Below are 13,582 nucleotides of genomic sequence, written 5' to 3'. Positions count from 1 at the left end.
CCATGCTAAGAAAAAGAAGATACTGGGAAATATCTTTGCTCTGGGAAAAATAAAAAATAAAAAGGTCTTTTTCACTGCCTTTTAGGAGTCAAGAATAGGAAGAAAGCTACGAGACTCCTAACACCACACCTTAACGTGGCTAACAAGGATCCTGGCACTATGAATAAGGTCTCTGTTTTCGTGCCAGGAGCCATCAGGAGGAGCAATTGTTTTCTGTCACAGCATTGTTTCATTAACAATAAAGGAAATTAGGAAACTGTGAATTTTACTTCCTCTTTTTTTTTTTTTCTCCCCACCTTTTTTTCCTCAGCTACATTCTAGCACTTTCCCTGCTGATCTTCCAGACTATCCTTTCATGCCTTGGAAGAAAAAGGCATTTCAAGACAGTTTATTTTCCAGTCACTCCAAGCAGTCTCCATCTTTGCTTAATTGAAAAACAAGACACTCTGGAAAATAGAAGTCTACATAATACACCTCTTGTCCTTAAAGGTGTGAAACTGCTGAAAGTGTCGCTGTCCTTTGGGTCTGATGCATGATGTAGTAGCACAGGACAGAAAGCTGACCCTAGCAGTAGAATAAAGCTTGGAAGCCCAGCCAAGATGACTGTTTGATCAAAACCCCACAACTTCTGTAGAATGAGATGTGTTGGAAACCTTTCCTTACCCTGACAGGCTGAAACAGAAGAACCTGTTCCCAGCTCTTACTGAGCATCCTGAGTTTTCTAAACCCATTTTTGTAAACATATTTCAAGGAAATAGAAGTATTTTACCCTAAAATTCAAAGCAATTAGGATATATTGCAATAAACATTTATTTTAGGCTTTGATTAATGGTTTCATCAGTTCAAATACCATTGAAAAAAGAGTCAAAAGAAAACGGCAGTGAGACACAAACAACCTGGAAGGTAGAAGTGAGGAGCAGAAGAAAGAAGTGGGGTCCAAACAGAGGGAAGAAGAGCAAGACTGGGCAAGACTGGCCCCCCTGCCCAAGCTCCTACAAGTACAGGAGGTGAAGGACAAACAGGTTTTCATACTGTTGTCACTAGCATGTGCCTTCTGCATCAGGCTCTTCTGCTAATCTAGGATGTAGCCATCCCACCAGCATCAGCAGCAATCTGGGCATGGACAATATTTCAAAGCAGATCTTCAGTGTTCTGGACTCACCCTACATCTGCATGGACAAAGCAAGAATCAAATGACAAATATCAGGCATTGATTTTCGTGCAATAGCACCAAGCAAACTTCTTTTAGTTTCTAAAGAGAAGGCAAAATGCCACAAAATTGCACAATGAAATTTAAATTGCACTGAACTTGCATTAATGCTTTTAAAAGAAATCATATCCAATTAAGCAACCTACATATTGGTTTTTAACTAACAATGGAAGTGTTCAAAATCTGAGCACAATGTGAAGTACTTTCCTTTCTCTTACTGATAAAGAAGACAAAAGAAAAAGTGTCTTCTACTACAGTATTAGACAGTAAATGTTGCCTTGTAAAAAACAAACTATTCAATTATGTTGTCAGATGTGACAATAGCAATCAAGTTGTAAAGGCTGAATAATCAGTAATTTCTAATGAACAAAGCAAATTATATCTTACAACATAAAATATAAAAATATTTTACACTATACATAAAAACCACAAATGCTACTAAAATAAATAAATCAAACATGGGAAGTAATTAAGTTTGAAGGAAGGGCTTATGACTTCTCTATACAAATACTATGACTACAACATTGCCTCAATTTTTTGTTGTTTTGTTGGATTTTTTTTTTGCTAACGTCAGACAGACTGTAGTTTGCATAGCAGTCAACATCAGAATTTACTTTATAAAGGTTTACAGAGAATTTACTTTCAAATCTATCCAAAGGTTACGCATTAACGTTTTAGTCCCAATGATTTTAATAAAAACAACCTAAGAAGTTCTTTCATAAAATTCTTACAGGAGGAATTACATTTTACAGTCTTGCAGACAAATCAAAAAGCTGCCAGAAAGCACATGGCAAGGATGTATTAGAAACACGCATGAATCAAGTAGTTCTGCTCGATCCGTCTTTTGCAATATATTGCTTTTCTAGATATCTCCTTAATAACAACCTTCCTCAGAACCTCTGAAAGCCGAGAGAGACAAACTTGTGCAGTTTTTCCAAAATGTTTGTTTTAGAGAATGGTACTTCTTTAATATCAGTAAAAAAAAAAAATGCATCCAGAGTCTCAAAATCTGGAAATCACTTAAGGAATGCCAGTAATTAGGTTTTCAAGGGTTTTAGACATTAGAAAGTTGAAACCTCAGAAGCACCGTGTACTTCAAACAATAAAATTAGATGCGAGAGAGGAAGAGAGAGGAAGTACCATTGTACACTACCTAAGAAGTACCTCGTCAGTTACCAAAAAGGGTTCATTTCATAGTCAAGATTTTTTTGACAACTGAAGCAATGCTAGTCATCATAAATCTCATCTTTCAACAATTTCTAACCCATCAGCCTGTGCTTGCAATAATCTGCACCCACGGGGGTTTAATGTTTCATATTTGTTTTGGCACTAAATGAAGAGAAACCTCTTACTGCTTCAATTACACCAGTGTCATGAGCATTAGCACACAGTAACTGAGCAGTTAAGAACTTTATGAATCAAACAATATTTGAGAAATACGTTTTTTAGTTATGGTTTCTGTAACCTGAGAAATTCAATAGCTCTGTGGAAGATGTTATGAGTATAGATGTTCCCTTTCTGACATGTTGCATATATGACTGAAGTTAAAAGCAATATTGTTTCCACAGATGCGATGTATCATTGAAGGGTGCTCTTATGAAAAGACTGCAACACAAAATTTACAGAATTGGACCCAAGCATGAATGCATTAGATTTTAAATATGAACATTTTTTCCTGTTTTTTTTGTTTGTTTGTATTGTTTTTTAATGACGTATGTATAGATTTGGTTATTTCAAAGCCAACTTCAGTTGCAAACACAGGAGCTAATACATACTAAAAATAATATTTTAGAGTTATCAAAATAACCTTTTAAGTTCCCTACTTAATGGCATTGTCTGCAGTGCTCTTCTGAGACAATCTCAGGCTGAGCGTATCAACAGAGAACATCACAGGAGATGTCTTCTTCTACCAAGGGCCTTCCCCAGAGCCAGCGGAGCTGCTGCTAACGTCCCTTCCATTTCACAGCATCTGTGACGCTGCCAGGGAAAGGCACTGATGGATTCAGTTGGACTTGATGATCTCAGAGGTCTTTTCCAGCCTAAGCGATTCTATGACTCTGTGACTCGTCTGACGGCCTGAACGTCTGCTCTGCCTGTCACCAGCGCTTCCTTCACGGATATCGATCGGGATCACAACTCGTGCTGCCAGCAAGCGCAGCGCTTGGTCCTTGGTCAGGACCCTGCCTTCAGCCATTGCGGAGCCTGACCGCAGCTCTGTTTGCTGGAGCTCAGAGTCAAGCAAAGACTAAAAATTGTGAGGCCAACTTCCGTCAGCTGAAGGCATCGGAGCTGCTCCGCGGGCAGCACCACTGCCCCCCTGCACGCCGAGCCCCCGCAGCACAGCCAGCGGCGGCGCTCCCGCAGCTCCAGCCGGGAGCTGAGCGTGGCCGAGAGCCCAGTTCCCACAGGCAGGACTTCGGTCAGCAATACGGCTGCAACGTCAGGAGCTTGCTACTTGCAAAGCTTTACACCCAGACTATCATGTGCAGTGTTCACAGGGGGAAGGAACGTGCCACTGTACCATAGCCACGTGAAATAGCAAAGCAGGGGAAGTCACAGGGTAGCTGGGTGAGGCCATCGTCCCAGTTACAGTGTCAACAGCTAAGGTGGTCAAAACGTCAACAGTGCTGTGAGGCCAGAAACCAAAGAATTTGAAACACCTTTGGCCCTTGTTCAGGGGCAGGCAATGTGGTGACAAAACCCTGACCGCAGGACCAGGCGTGCCCAGGGACGGTGCTGGCATACCGAGTAACAGCACAGACGTACCAGGCTGTGGCAGGTACAACACAGGAAACAGCACTGCCACTCCATCCTTGCCCCTGTAATACGTTTTAGAGCTGCAGACGCAGTGCTGTGGCTTTCTGACACGTCTGTTGTATGCTGTGGTAAGGAGGGCACCTCTGCTCCAGAGAACTGGCCAGCTGGACACGGTGCCTGCTCCTCGGGAGGAGACAGAAGACGAAGCAGCCTGCAGAAAACAACAAACGTTTCACCGCGAGTTAAGATGCAATAACACGTAAGGCACTTCCCTTACCTGTGCCCACCAGGGACTGCAGTAACTCCTACTTAATTCAACTAATTCGTTACACAAGTTACATTACTTCACACAGAAAGCTTTAAATAGGTTGGGTTATGTTATGCCTAATGCACTTCACTATCGGTACATGATTCTTTCTAAAAAAAAAAATAATTGAGAAACTAATTACTCCATCATTTGTTTCACTTCACTGCAATTTTTTTCACTTTAATTTTACTAAATAGCATCTTCCACACACCTCAGTCTCACTGTTCTCAGATCAAGAATAGTTAAAAGTGTCAAAACACATTCCTTTCATTTTTTGTATTTATTTTATGCATCACAGAGCATGATGCATCTTTAAAGCCAGGACATTTCAAGGATCTAAAAAAAGACACAGATCGCCTGCCAAAATTCACACAATTATTTTTATTTCACCAAATAATCATTTGCAAGCAAGTCATCATAGACTAGCCTCTCCAGAGCAAGTTGTGCACATTTACTAAGCTAACATATGAAAACAAATAGAGTTGCAGTTTTGGCTATGGTTAAAAAACCACCTTTCATGATGCTTTTAACAGCTTTTTATTATTATTATTATTATTATTTATTGCCCTGAAACTGGAACTTTTAGTATGTAAGATTAAGCTATATAGTGCTACGTATCTATAGCACGTCAGCAGCTAAGTTGTTTTTTTTCTACTAACGTTTCTAAATTCAAGTCTTCACTAGTAATCATAAGGTTCAAAAAATTAAAACACCACCAAACCCCTCACACGTAAATCCTGAGGAAATAACATATTGCTAAGCAAGATGCACTGCTCAGCTCAGAAAGTGAGATTTGCTCTCCCTCTAGAGTTTTGTCTGCATGTGCTGTAAGCTATTACTGCTAGCTAGCAGAGCTGTTCTGCTAGCACTACTCTTGCTATTCTTTTTCACTCAAAAGAAGTTGTGACCTTGAAAACAAACCTTTTTCATTAAATCCTATGACAAACACTTTGTCTAGCCTTGACCACAAGCCTAAACTCCTCTCGGATACATTACAACAGTTTAATATAATAGCTGCAAGCAAACTACCTGCAGAAGATGGTATTGATTTATCTTGTCTCAGTACTCATTACCTTTAGGTGAGTCTTTCTCTTCACTTTTGGCTCTGTGATATAATGGAGAGAATTCACCCCGAACAGCCATATAAAACCTCGCATAGCTCTACGAACAAACCTGATCACGCTTTTGAATTATGTGAGAATGAGGAGCAAGAAGCGTTTGCTTTGCACCCAGTGAAACAGACGACACCCATGCATGCAGAAAAAATCTGCAAGGCAAACACCTGTCCAGTACCAGAGATCCGATCCGAGCGTCTCGCAGAAAGTTTGGCTGTCAGGAGTTCAGAGCTAACCTTCGAGCCAACAGGCACACACTGCCCCGATCCTGGCACTTGCTAAATGTCAAGGATAATCTCATTTCCATTTTGATGAATAATGTACAGCAAGGCAAACACTTCTGCGTGTACTTCTGTGGGAATTCAGCTGCAGGAATTGAGCAGGTTACGTGCACTGGACCAGAGGGAGATGGAAATGGAGGTGTAAGAAAAAGGGATGACTCGAGGGTCACGGACTCTGCTGCCTTTTAATGCTTCAATTCTCTCTTTCTGTTGGAAGACAACCGGCTGAAATAAATAATTTGAGTAGATACCCGCTTGATTCTCCAGTCCTCGCAGCTCTGTTGCCCTGCCACCGAGCAAGAGGAGAGGCAGCACAGGGCAGCTGGTGGCAGCGGGATGTTGGGGCTCAGCGCTGGCCATGCGGGCTGTCCCTCCCTCACCCCAGCACCCACGCCGCGGGAACCGCCACTCGGGGCTCCTCTCCAGCCTGGGACGAGGAGCAAGAATATCTCTGCTCCTACATACACACCTCTGTCCCAAAAGGGGCACAAACAATGCGTGGCACGTCTTCTGAAGGTCAAACATTCATTTGCATGCAAGAACTCAGGTTGGTAGTTCCTAATAAAAGCTGCTAGCTAGGTCACATTTGGGCTTTTGCTTTACGTACAGGGAAAAAGGGGAGAAAAGGGAAAAGAAAATTAATATCTACAAAGTCAAAATAGCCAAAGAGGTTTTATGCCTATAATTTCTGACTATTGTGCAAGTAAAATGACATGAGAAGCCCAGAAAAACAAGCAAAGCTGAGTTTTCTTGGATCTGTTTTCCCTTGTTTGTGCCTATTCTGCTCCACGCAGGATGGAAGCGGCAGCAGCAACCCATGGCTGGCTGCACATCCCTTCCTCTATAAATTCCTCTGTAGCTGCTCCATAATAAAAAAAGGAGAAGCCAGACACAGGTATGGTAGCTTTATAGCAGCAAAAGTTTGTCTCCGTTAGCAGTGGAGAACTTTACCTTCAAATTTGCATTCCATTTCTTTTTTTCTAAAGAAAAGAAAAAAAAAAAGAAAGCTTTAACAAGACCTACATACAGAGCCTGATCTTTTAAACTAGAGAACAGGATAATTCTAGCTATGTGCCAAGGAAACACAAAAGCCTCCTCTTTTCTTACGGAGCTCCTGGGCTCAGTGGCGGCTGTAGCGGCCCAGCGCCGGTGCTGAGCTGCCGCAGCAAACTGCAGCAAACCTCGCAGCAAAGCTCCCTCACAGCGTGCCCCTGGCCAAACCTCCCGTCCCACCCTGACTCGTCCTAACACCCGCAAGGAACAGGGGGAGCCATCGCAAAGACTTCTTGGCTGCTCTGCTCTCATTCTTTTCACATATTCTCATTTCTGCGAGTGTCATTATTACAGAACACAGCGCAACGACCGCGATTGCTCGCTTTTCTGAAGCACGCTTCGTCACAGACCGTTGTGTAGTAGCAAGTGTCAAGATCTGCACGATTTTCTTGATTTGATCAATCACCAAAATTTGACCAAATTACCTTTTCATGTATTTTTATGCTTTGCTGCACACAGTTTACCTCATTTATCCCTCTATCAATTAGTGTCTCAGTTACACATGAATTCCAACGTCCAACTCCGTATCCTTACAAATGCAAAGACACTGCAGGCACATCGTGAGTCTTAATGGACACATCCTGCTTAATTTGGCAGACTTTACACACAGCAAATGACATGCAAACTGTTGCTAATGGGCAAGAGTAGTTATGCCTGGTGTATTAAGACTTTATACAAACCCTCTGTGAAGATGTTAAGAGTTTTGCAGGTTTTCATCTCCTTCACATTGCTTTTTTTGAAAAGAGCTGAATTGCATCAGTCACTGTGTGGTCTTTAACAAAATTTCTCAGACAATATAATTCTAAATCCATCGTAAGGAGCTCACTGAACTGGATGAGTTTTGGACAAAATGTTGTAGTCAAGTGAAATACTGACTGCAGAACCAAGTGGCACCAAATTATCTCCTCTGGCTCCTTTACATCAAGGGGAATTTTGCCTACAAACTCAGTGCCTCAGATCTGTTTTTCTAGCAATACGCTCTGGATTTAAAAGGTTTATATTAAGTCCTATTAGTAATGCACTGCTATATAATCAGTGCAAATTTGACTGAATGCTTCTTATATTGGGGATGGGAAGTTGAAATCATTTTGCTTATCTGATTATCTCAGCATGCGTGCAGTCAGAGGGGATTTGGTCTTCCACAGAACGCATTCAGCGTTATTTTCCCGTTTTGTTTCTCTGCCTCATCTCTCTTTTGCAAGGAAACTGATAGTATAAATCAAAATAAAAATCTTTCAGTACTTCAAGGAAGCAGTCTGGGAGCGAGGCAGGACTGCTGCAGCACACATTTACATTCATTAAAAGTCCCTCAAACCGCATCTGAAAGTTCACAGCCCAGATTTGCCGAGACTTTAATGCAAGCGGTTCTCTAAAAGGTCCATCAGCAGCAAAGGCAGCGTTCGCTTACCCACTTCGCAGGCAGCGAGCACGCAGCAGCCTTTGAAGCACGGGATACCTGCGCGCACCGGGGCGCTCAGCAGCACAGAGGACAGGCAGCACAGCCGTGTCTGGCACGGGTAGCGAAACAGCTTCAGCTGAGGGGGGCACGCAGCGTCAGCGTTGGCTTGGGCTGCCCAGCCTGACTGCACGCTCAGAGGACCAACAGCTTCCCACAGCATGTTCCACCTGCCAGGCAGCTGCTAAGAGACAAGAGCTTTATCTGGCTCCCTCTCATCCACCTGGATGGTCACGGAGGTTGTGCGTTGGGCTGAAGGGACAGGAGAGGGGTGGAACAGAACAGTCGCTCTGAGGTTTCCATGAGCAGTGAGCTACGTGCCACGGCCAAGAGCACAGCCTCAAGCTCTATTAAGCTTTGTCTTAAGCTCTTTTGTAATAAAAGTAATGTTTTTCAAGATGGCAGTTATGTGACACAAATATTTGTTGCACAGATATTGCTCAGATCTTCTGCAAATTGTTTTACATTTGAGATGATTTCTGGAGGAGGAGAAATTATTTTTAATTTCTCAGTGGACATGATATTGAACTTGTCTCCTGGATCCTGGGGACCAACCTCTTCAGACCTGTCCGGGTATTCTCCTTCGATTACTCTGGTGATATCCTCACTCAGCCAAGGCCCACCAAGACCACCAACCTTTCCTCAGGGGTGGCCAGTAGCACAGTACCAGACACGTAGGGAAAGAAGAACCAGCACCCATGCAGAGAAGTCCTGGCTGTAACACCACAGCTCCCAGCAATCAGCATTTTAGGGACACCCTGAATCCAGCCTACCATGCTCAAAACCCACAGAGGAACACATCATTACTCCAACACCTATTTTAACCTCAGTTTAGACTTCTGCAGAATTTTTTGACAGTGACTTTTGCATTGTTCTCCATGTTAAGAAGTAACTCTATTTGATCTGAAGCCAAATGGCAAAATAATGCAGCGGCTGGAGGGGACAGAGCCTGCAGTCGCGGCTGCCTTTGTGTTGCCACTGCCCTGTGCTCGCTTCCCTGGGCTCCCAGCCAGCTCCTAATGAGCCGGGTTTTGGAGAAACACTCTGATACCACATATGGGAAAACAGCATAAAACTCCAGGATAATTAATATTTAGAGTACACGCTCTTTTAAATCCACAGATGTAGGAGCACGTTACGAACAAAAGGTATCGAAGCCATTTGAGAGACGCTGGGAGAAAAAAACAGGTCTACCAAACCGCTCGGGCAGCCACTGGAACAGCCAAGGGAAAAAAAATAAAAAAAAAGAGCACCACTGCTGCTGATAATATCATATTCATCAGGTAAATTCCTATGTCACAGGACAGGAACATAAGCTTATATTATCCTTTCCAGCCTGAGATACCTACCACATCTTTGCCAGAGTACACTAGGCAAAAGCCCAGGACTACATTTCATAAAGCAGGTCTGAAGTAATCCTTTTATCTAAGGAGGGTGAAAAGCTCTCAATTTGTAATACAGGCATAGATTTAATGACAAAATGGATTTCCATCAGAAGTTTCTAAAGATTTCTAGAGGTCTTTGAGCATTACAGAGAGTTTGAAATAAGCTTAAAAAAAAAAAAGTCTAGCCTTTTTTTCTTTCTCCTTCCTCTATCCCAGGCACAAGATAGTAATCACAGAGCATATAACTTTCCCTTCGGAAAATATATGCCATTATGTAAGAGTCTGTGAATAAAGAGTTCAACACATCTCTATTTCATAAATGTAATCTCCTAAAAATACAGCAAGCAGTAGAACAATAAAAAAAGATACTGCCTAACCAATATCAACCCTCAGATTTGATTTAGCAATAACTAACACAGTACTGCAGTGACCTTTAAAACTATCCTGCCAAGAACTTCTTATACATAAAGAAAAAAGGACGACAGTACAGAGAAACATTATGTTGGCAAGTCTCTATAGCAGTAATCAACACAATACAGATGTTCATGTGAAGGAAAGGCAATTTGGCTTAAAACTACTGAAGTCCCACCATTTTCTAACACCCTAAAAGCTTTTCTAACTAAAGAAGGCTCTTAAACTGTCAGGTACTGGATATAAACCATCTCAGTCAGAAACACTAATCTCTCGTGAAATAATTTCTTTGGTAAAAGTAACTTTCAAGACTGCTGTTAAAAACTTAATTATTATTATTTTGTATCTTTTTTAATGAAGTCTTATCAGGAACATACAAAATTTAAACTATGTGTGGAAAATCTATCTGTATTTTTGAAGAAGCATTCAGGTGTTTACACCAGCTCCTCTGTGCACAGTTATTTACGACGTGGGCTTAATTACAGCATTCTGCTAACTCAGCTTTCATCCCTGAGGTTATTTAATACAGTTTGAAATGAACAGATTTTAATATAGAAATCTGAAACTGTGACACACACACAACAATAAAATAAATTTTAAAAAAAGCAATAGAATAAAATATAAATTCACCTTTCTTAACAAATTTTCAGTACTTGTAAATTGTCCTTAAAGTATGAGGTGAAAAGACTCCATTTAATCTAGCACATGATATTTTTGCAGTCATATCATGAAATAAATTAAAGGTGCATTTGATTTTACTTATCAACTATCATACTTATTTGATCTACTTATCTACTATCATACTTATGTCAATAAGATGAGATTTCAAAAGAAATACCTAAATACCGAGTGAAATATTCTACACAGAAACTGGTTTTAGTTATACTAAGAATACATTTTTTTTTTTTGTGAATAAAAATGTTTGGAGAAATTTAAATCAGAACAACAAAACTATCCTTCATTTTCAATGTCCTTTTGCATCAATGTTTACAAAAACTCTACTGGAAAAATTAAAAATAAAAATAAAAAGTGGGAAAGCATTAGGGTCATTCACAAAACAGACCTATAATCTCAGCTATTAATTTTCCACCAGCAGCATAACTAATTACTTCCACATCTGCTAACCCAACAAAGCAAGTGAATTTATCATGCCACCTTGATCAGAACTGGGTCAACAATAATGCTGAGAGCAGATCAGTCCTCAAAAAACACACACAGAAAACTTCAAAATAAAGCTTAAGGGTTGCATAGCTAAATAAAACGATGAAAAGAAAGATGTAAAGAGAGTGGTTGATTGTCAGCTACTTTTGAAATTCATGATACACTTGACAGGATAGAGCATGCATGCTAACATTATCTTATTAATGTGGTTTAAAAAAAGTTATCGACATATAAGATGAAACTAATAAAATAGCACTCAGCTGGGCTTAATGCTGAACTGAATCATTACACAGGTTTATTAACAAACTGAGGAAAATATGCATTCAAATTCAGTTCTTCAATAAAAGCTTCAGGGCAGAAAGGTTCCCAGAGTCCCAGGCTCACTACTTTTCACAGGCTACAAAAGGAACCACACCAAACACACCCTGAGCGGCACCGATTCAAGGGGATTTCTCTGAGAAACATACATGGCATAGAACTCTAGAAGGTAAGAACAGCAGCACAAACCAGACCATCGATCAAGACGTATACAAGACTTTCTGTAATATCTTACTTGGGAAAAGCAGTTCACAGCAGTTCCAATTTAAATGAAAACAATCCTGAAGTTGAGAAACAGCAGGGTGCATAAATAACTCTAGAGGATGCACCACCAAATTACAATGAGGATCAAAGTAAATTTCTCTAACAGTGGGATACAGTCATGAAAAACACTCAGTTCAGCTCCTATTTTTTACTTGAGGATATGCAGTTCATTATAAAAAATTATGTGGTCAGCCTACAGACATTATCCAGCTCAGAAGGTTCCAGCTGCACCTTTCTGAAGTATCCGATCGCCGTTGCACTGCCAGATATTTGCATAATGAGTTATTAAAACCTGAAAACCTAAAATGTTCAACTCCAGTTTAATATTCAGCAGCCTACTAATGATAGTCTAGAAACAATATACACACATACATTTACGCGTGTCAGGCGATGATTACGCATGCACCATACACATGTCAAGTGCAGTATACGCCAGCTTCTGAAGACTAGACGTCAACAGTGAAATGAAACAATTTACAATAAATATATATATTTATTTATTTTAAAGTTTATTGGTGGAGAATAGACAGAGTGTGTAAACAAGCTTGTACTCGTTCTTTAGGAAGCCACTGGTGCCAGGGCCAAAAACAGGGGAGAGGCCTGGAGGCACCTTGGTTCCTTCCTCGCTGGGTAGGGACATATGTAACGTAGGACCTCTCCTCTTGTACAGGCACCTCTCCCATTAGCCTGCACACAGCAGAGCCAGTGATTACACACAGCACTTTAAATGGGCATCAGCATCACATAAGTGATGGACACCCAACTATGAGCGCTTCCTGACAAGTACGATCTAAAAAGAAAAAGGATAATAAGCCTCATGCACATATAAAGATTATCAACGACACACATAAAGCAAGATTCATCGCGTGTAAAAACTTTGCCTCGTGATTCGACTGCTGCTTCACCAAGGACAAAAAGTCACAAAGTCTGTCTTTGTCACAAAAAAGACAAAAGGTCCGTCTCTGCCTCTCATCAGTTTAGCGGCTGGTGCTGTCAACAGGAAGGCTGGAGAACCAACAGGTAACGAAGCACACAAGCAGAAAGCAGTTAGCCCAGCTACGACTTGTGTTAGTCTCTGCAGCAGACCAGTATATCACTGAAATAAATACATAATCACACATATCATGGAGGTGTGTGCGCTAATATGTGATGTTTAGTAGGAGGCAGGGTGTATTGTCTCTGTTAAGGAACCAATAAATGCAATTGCCTATGTAATGCAAGCACCAAGGTGGTGCTGTGTTGAGCATGATATACTTTGATGTCTTGTAAAGGCTACCGATGCTAAAGCAGCTTTCCTGCATAGATTAAAGGAGTCAAACTATAGTTTTCAAGATTAACGATAACACTGTGGAGCTGGTGATGATATAATGCTGAAGTGTGGCAAGCTTAACTTTTGCTGATTAAAAAAGGTTTTAAAAAGACAGTAAGGTACATAACGTCAGCTGATGAAGATTACAGACGTGCAGCCAAATGAAGCAGTTCTCATGGTTCAGAGAGCTATCCAAATGAAAGACCCACTTATTTTGCTCGATTCTCCTCATTGTAACTGCTATGAACTGCAGTAACAGTCCTTGAGGAAAGGTGGGACGATGTCTTACAGACAACACCAACAGCTTGTCCCTTATGTCTTTTAGATTCACGCCGTCTCCTGACCCTGGGAGACCTGCAGCCTCTCGGGGTGGGAGCACGCCACGCCTGTGGGGCAGCACTTGTGTTTGCAGATGTTCCCCACCCCTGCGCATTCACCGTGCTCCCAGTTCTCGTCCAATGGATTTGGGCTCCCAGGGTGGACCGGAGACCCAGAATACACAGGACATAGCGAAGAGGATGTCAGGTAGTGGCATGGAGATATTTTTGCCAAAGG

The 13,582-nt window shown here is 41.3% G+C and overlaps 1 long non-coding RNA gene across 6 annotated transcripts in view; it reads right to left on the bottom strand.

The window, feature by feature from the left end:
* Nucleotides 1-794: 794 nt before the first annotated feature.
* The window catches only part of LOC308197353, a 55,417-nt gene continuing 42,629 nt past the window's right edge, over nucleotides 795-13,582 (bottom strand). For all 6 annotated transcript variants that reach the window (XR_013952848.1, XR_013952849.1, XR_013952850.1 and 3 more), the window contains 2 exons: nucleotides 3,977-4,178; nucleotides 795-1,169 (listed from right to left, as the gene is read on the bottom strand). This is a non-coding gene — a long non-coding RNA (uncharacterized lncRNA). The remainder of the gene's footprint in view (nucleotides 1,170-3,976; nucleotides 4,179-13,582) is intronic.

Source organism: Anser brachyrhynchus, assembly GCF_964034855.1.
Source record: "Anser brachyrhynchus genome assembly, chromosome: 6".
NCBI lineage: Eukaryota > Metazoa > Chordata > Aves > Anseriformes > Anatidae > Anser > Anser brachyrhynchus.
Note: the sequence above shows the minus strand (reverse complement) of the source record. Positions and strands in the feature narration are given on the sequence as shown.